This window comes from Camellia sinensis, unplaced genomic scaffold, assembly GCF_055761805.1.
Source record: "Camellia sinensis isolate YWXY unplaced genomic scaffold, ASM5576180v1 Unanchor6, whole genome shotgun sequence".
In the NCBI taxonomy this organism is placed as follows: Eukaryota; Viridiplantae; Streptophyta; class Magnoliopsida; order Ericales; family Theaceae; genus Camellia; species Camellia sinensis.
This window is the reverse complement of record NW_028129474.1, coordinates 3,664,951-3,671,867: the sequence shown is the minus strand read 5'-3', so window position 1 is coordinate 3,671,867 and position 6,917 is coordinate 3,664,951.

Genomic DNA, 6,917 nt, shown 5'->3' with positions numbered 1-6,917 from the left:
GGGCAAAACTAGCATGTAAAAATGGGGATTAAAAGAGAGATAAAGAAGCAACTCACAGTTGCTGTCCCCAAACAGATTAGGGCCCTTCAACAAAGTTGAAGAGGGGCCCAAAATATGATCTTTTTCAGTTCTGAAAATATCCCCAAAACAAACACAGGTATAGCTACACTCTTATGCAAGAAATGGGCCAAAAGATGGCCAAAGAAGGAAGTGGTAGATGCAAAGCCCAAACAGAAAATACTCTTCTACAATACTGATGAGGGACCAAAAATAAGGCATTTTTCAGTTGATGGTCGGACCCAAAACAGTATGCAAATATGTCAAAAATGCTATGCAAAATGAGGTCCAAAAGAGAGATATAACATGAAGTGTATAAAAGATGCCTCAAATCATGAAAGGCCCTTAATGAAACATGAAGAATGGGCCAAAATAAGACTTTTTCTAGCTCTGTAAAATGATCAAAAACAGAAGCACAATAGGCTAACAAATCATGCAAAAATGGAGATTAAAAGAGAGATACAACACAAAGTATATGAAAGATGCCTCAAACCATGAAAGGCCATTAATGAAACATGAAGAATGGACCGAAATAAGACCTTTTGTAGCTCTGTAAAATTACCAAAACCAAAAGCACAAGGGGCTGCCAAGTCATGCAAAAATGGGGACCAAAGATGGATATAATGGCAAGTGGTACATGTAGGTCCCAAACGGTGATGAACCCTTCTTCAATGTTGAAGAGGGGCTCAAAATAAGCTTACTTACAGTTTACATCATGCTCCAAAACAGATCATACACAAGCTAAAAATATCATGCAAGAAAATGGCATTCAAGAAGGATATTGAAGCAAGTGCAAGATGGGGGGCTCAAACAGGGTTGAGCCCTTAAGCAAAAGTGAAAAAGAGCTCAAAAGAAGGCCACTTTCAGTTAGGGCCGGAGCTCAAAACAGTAAGCATGTATGGCTTACAAAAGATACAAGAAATGGACCAAAAAGGGGAAAATGCAACTCACCCTTGAAGACAAGCCTTTAGCAACTCTTGGCTTGAATTTGTAGCACCCTTAGACCTTGGAGAACACCTTCAAACTTCTGGAATGGAGAATGGAAGGGTGGGGGTTGGTGGTGTAGAAGAAATGGTGGTGTAGGACTTGGAGGTTTTCAAGGAAAATGAGAGAAATGGAGGAGGATTTTTGTATACAAGCTTGAAGACCAATTTTTTTCCCCCTCAAGACCAATGCTTGCAGCTGGTTATAAGGACCAAAAAGGGAGAGACAAGGAGGGGAAAAGGTGGGCGAAAAGGGGGCAAGTCTTCCCCCACAAAATATCCCCGGATTGAGATATTTTCTGGAGGAAACAGCTATACAGCTGTAAAGTGCAAATTGAGAGGATCATGGCCGGCCAGTTTAAAAGGCAGAAAAAGGTCAACCACCAGGTAAGTGTCCGGCCGGCCAGAAAAAGTCGCCGGCCGGCTAGGTCAAAGGGAAAAAAGTGGCCGGCCACCGCCTAGGATGAAGCCCCAGAAGTTAGCTTTCCAATGGCGCAAACCTTGCATTAAAATTCCTCCTGTAGAAAAAGTTATGCCCTTTTCCGTGAAGCCGCGCAGATTCAGTCCAACCAGACTTCAACCAACCACATCTCCCCCCCCCCGGACTTGGACTTGGGAGATTCTTGAGTGAAAAATGAAGCCCCGGAAGTAATCTTTCCAATGGTGGTGGCCTCATATCCTAATTCCTCTTGTACAAAGAGTTACGCCCGTTTCGGTGAAGCCGCGCAGATTTTTCTCCTTCCCGGATTCATGCTGAACCACTTTTGACCAAAAAGAAATTGGCTTTTCAGCAAAATTGCTGGCCTCCTACCCTCCTAAAAGCTTTCTAATAGTGAAAATAAGGTCTCCACCAAAAAGGAGCCCAAACCGATGCAAAATGAAGGTTCGGGGGCCGAAACGCGCAGCCCGAGGCCCCGAAAACTGGCTGTTAGGCACCGGGAGTGGTGTTCGACCACGAAGTGGGTCTCTCAGACCCCAGTGTCCCTCAAAAGGGAGTAAATAAGAAGTATGCCAAAAACCGGGGCAAACGGAGATGGTTAGGCAGTCCCGAACCGAGGCACACGGCCAACGGTCCCGAAAAACCGAAAACCGGGCTCCGAAATGGGCAAAATGGCCTATGGCCACAAAATGTAGCCTACGGCCACTGAGAGATGGTCTACAGGACCTCTCTCTCCCCTCAGGAAAAGAAACTGAGAAAATTGAGCCTGGTTCGCAAACCGAGGCAAAGCACAAAAGAGTCCGGAAGTCCAGAGGCAAGGCTCGCAGCCGAGACTTTAAAACTTCTAGACAAGGACGATATGCAGTATCACCAAGCGCTCATCTGGTGATGTCTGAGTCTTAAGGTCGGTCAAAAATGGGGTGTCTACAGTTGCCCCCTTTTGACAGAACTCGGAAGTCACAAGTAACGGGAGTGAATGTCAAAGCCTAGAGACGACCCATTTTTGACCAGGCCAAAGACTTAGACAAACGTACAAGATAACACAGAGATGTGCTCGCAGGCATGCCCTCAGGCAAGGGGCAAGATGCAAAATGATATGCAGGAAGACTTTGATGATTGGACTTATACGCTACGCGAAGCCGGTTTGAAGATTGGACTTATACGCTACGCGAAGCCGGTTTGAAGATTGGACTTATACGCTACGCGAAGCCAGTTTGAACATTGGACTTATACGCTACGCGAAGCTGGTTTGAAGATTGGACTTATACGCTACGCGAAGCCAGCTTGAAGATTGGACTTATAAGCTACGTGAAGCCGGTTTGAAGATTGGACTATACGTTACGCGAAGCCGGTTTGAAAATTGGACTTATACGCTATGCGAAGCCGGTTTGAAGATTGGCGATTCATGCAATGCACTGTAATGTAATAACTGAAATGCAATGTAATAGCTAGGAAATGAAAGTACCTTACAGGGGCAATTGGTAATGACTTACCTCATGCTGCTGGGGATCTCCCGCTTCTTCTCAGTTGAACCACAGGTACTACTTTTCTCCCTGACTATGGTTGCAGCTTTCCCTATTCTCCAACAGGGTGACAGACTAGGTTGGATCAGTATCCAGAATTGAATGCATACAGATGCTATCTCAATCTATGGGGCTGCCATACAGATTTCAAGCCGAGGATAAACCCCTGGGTATTTAAACCAGACTTTAGTCTCGAAAATCCCGAATCTTTGCGTTCTAGGCATAAGCCATTCGAACTCTTGTTTCCACCGTCTCAGTTGGTCTCCTAGGAACTTACTGCAAACACAGGCAGGTGGCTATGCCAGACCACCGGAAGTCGTTCGGGCACGACAAACACCAAAGGAATTACACCTTTAGAGGATTTAAGGTCTCCTAGACCGGGGAGTGCACAAGACAGTGCGAATAAAGATGCAGGATTTAAGGTCTCCTTAGACCGGGGGATTTAAGGTCTCCTAGACCAGATAACAATGGTGTAACCAACAGGCGTATCTCAATGTATTTCATACGGAGAGAGGGAAGGTTTTAACCGGGGAGAATAACAATGGTGTAACCAACAGGCGTATCTCAACGTATTTCATACGGAGAGAGGGAAGGTTTTAACCGGGGAGAATAACAATGGTGTAACCAACAGGCATATCTCAACGTATTTCATACGGAGAGAGGAAAGGTTTTAACCGGGGAGAATAACAATGGTGTAACCAACAGGCGTATCTCAACGTATTTCATACGGAGAGAGGGAAGGTTTTAACCGGGGAGAATAACAATGGTGTAACCAACAGGCGTATCTCAACGTATTTCATACGGAGAGAGGGAAGGTTTTAACCGGGTAAACGTCACATCCTAATACGTTTCACGTGAAAGGAGGAAAAGGTGGATTCGAAATCCGAATGCGTCTCACGCGAGTGGAAGAATGGTAAAATGATTTCTTGCTGACAAAGGGTAATCTCTACATGTAAAAGCCACGGATGCCGCTTTTCTTTCTGATCATATTCACAACTTTCCCTCATTACAAAGAAAAGCCAAGATAACTCTGACAGGGAATGGTACTTGGGGAGAGCACTTCTGATCGCCATTCTGGCTTGAGACAGTGAAACAGTCAACATAGTAATCTGTTCACTTTGAACACACAGCTCACATCAGCACACTGCTCATTCTGGACACGCAGCTCATAACACAGTATTTGGTTTATTCGGCACACAGCTCATTCTAAACAGACAATCTGATCTGAAAAGACATGACACAAAACGGAACCTGTAGAAGTTGAAACAAACTCAGATACTCGACATTTTTCTCTTTTGCTTTTGCTTTGCAGTCCGGAACCATATATAGGTCCTGATTCTACTGTTCTCACATGACTTGTGTTGAATCCTGCGATTTTATGAAAGAACGAATCTTGTTTTGCACAGATGTGGAGAACGGCACGGCACTCGGAGCGCGAAACAATTTTATTTTGAAATTGATAAATGAGTTCTCGACCAGGTATTGAGCCTACAACTGAACACAACGCACTACGACTCAACAACGGAAAACAAAAGGTAAACAACCTAAACACATCGAGTAACACTCGAAACGACTCAAAACGAGAATCGAGATAAAACAAAAAGACACGACACTCAGACGTGCACAGGGAGCCTGTTTCACCGGGTAGTGTTTCCCACCCTTTCTCATTTGTAGTTCTCACATCACTCGGCCCTCAAGCTCTGTTTTTCTGAAAAAGCCCTCTTCTCACTTTTCCTCTCATTGCACGTCTCTCTATTCTTCAATCTCTCATTTTTCATCCCTCCCCTGGGTGGTTGATGGATAAACAGCAAATTGTGGGCTCGTGCCCTTAGCATTCCGCTAGATTCTTCTTCTTGTTCACAACAGTGAGTTTCTCCCACAGAGGGGTTATGATCATATCTATCCAGATAAGGGAGTGGAATGTCTTGTCCCATTCCAGTTCGTGTTTCGCACTTTGCTTGATACCTCGTTGCTTGGAGGATGTGAGAGCTTTCTGCCCTTTGTTGTGCCCTTTTCTGGCTAATACGGTGCCCTTTCCGACAAGTAGAGTGCCCTTTCCAGCAAGTATTTTGACAAAGGGGAAAAGACAGAACACCTGACTCAACTGTGCCCCTAGTTCATCATTTTGACCATTTTTTGTTTTAGTTTTCTCCTAAAAAAAAAGAAAAAAAAAATTGACCAAAATGAGAGTTAGATTAACATGTTTGTTCAATTTTCTGATTTAAAATCATGCAAGTCAGGCCATGAGCACTGAAAGTTTTCCTCTTTTGGGTCCAAGAAATGGTCCAGTTTTGAAAATGGAATACTTTTTGAGAAGATTAGTCAACCTCAGTAAAAATTCTCAAAAACTATTTTTGCAAACCACCACTGCTCAACGAGCACAGAACCTACTCTTGAGATGCACAACCTCGGATTCGAAGGAAAATTGCCCCTTGCTTGAGGGGAACTGTATGGCAACGGAAAGTTGCCCCTTGTTTGAACGGCACCGCGGCGCGTTGAATGGTAACGGAAAGTTGCCCCTTGTTTGGATGGCATTGCAGCACATCGAGTGGCAACGGAAAGTTGCCCCTTGTTTGGATGGCACCGCAGTGCTTTGTGGGCAGTCCTCAGAGCGACGAACGCAACCAAATCCTCAGATACAGAGAAGACAAAGATGACCAGAACCATCGCATGGACACAATCGAATTGGAAGTGTCTATGGTTGGACTTCAGAATGAAGTTGCCTACGTATCCCAAACATGGGAATCAAGCGTTACGTAGTTCGGGGTTAAGGTACACTCGGGTATTTAACCTCTCCTTTTTATGCTCTAACTTTTGCCAAGGTGCCCGTCGCGGGTTTTCGACCTTGCGAGCTTTGGTCTTCTTTCTTTTTCTCTTTTCTTCTTTTTTTTTCTTTTCATCTTTTCTTTTCATTTTTTTTTTGCATTTTTTTTCTGTCTTTTTTTCTTTTCTTTTCTTTTTCTTCTTTTCTTCTTTTTTTTTTGTTCTTTTTCTTCTTTTTCTTGCTCTAACTTTTGCCTGGGTCGCCCTTCCGGGTTTTCGGCCCAGCGAGCCTCTCAAGGGTAAAAGTGTAGCTTGGTCCATGCCAAATGGTTATAGGGTTTCGAAGCCATCCGTATCCAGGAGAGTGGCTATTGATTTGCAAGAGGACTCATCTTCAGCTCTTCGAGCATGTCTGATATCTTTGCCCCTAGTTTGAGGGGGGGCTTCTGATCTAGCTTTACAAGCTTCCTTTGATCTGATCTTCTTGATCTGACTTTGGTGCCTCTTGTTCGAGGGCTGCTTCAAAATGGCCATACAGGCCTCACGTTGTGGTTGACCGTTGAACGTTCTGAACTCAGGTTCAAGGTTTGAAAGTGAGGGGTCGAATCTCGAGGCTGAGAGCGATCCTAAGCTGCACAATCTCAAGAGCGATCCCACACAGGTCTTCGCAGGACCGCGCAAAACATTTTGTTTTTTGAAAATTTTTAAGAAAGCGACAAATCGCTCGCGCTGAAGATAGTGTGAAACCAGTCTGGATCAAGCCAGGGTCCTTCTCAGTACTCACGCTAACAAGCATGATTCCATTCATTAAGGGCTTAGCACGCCTTTCTTTCTCTCGAATGATCAAAGTTTTGCAAAACCCGAGGAATTCCTTCCTCTTCGTTTTCACCGCAGTATTCGAAAAGTTTGGAAAAACTTAGGTCGATGCAATGAATTCAAGGCACAGAAAAGACACAGTTTCTAATCAAATACTGCCATCTCATTTGGAATTTTTGGTACAACTAGCACAAGACAGAAGCAAATGCGAGAGCGTGAAAATCACTGCTGTTTCATTCAAAATCTGTTGGCACAACTAGCTCCCTGACAGAAAAAGACTCAAAACAAAACGAAAAGACAAACACAAAACAAAATGGTGATGCCCGAGGCAACACC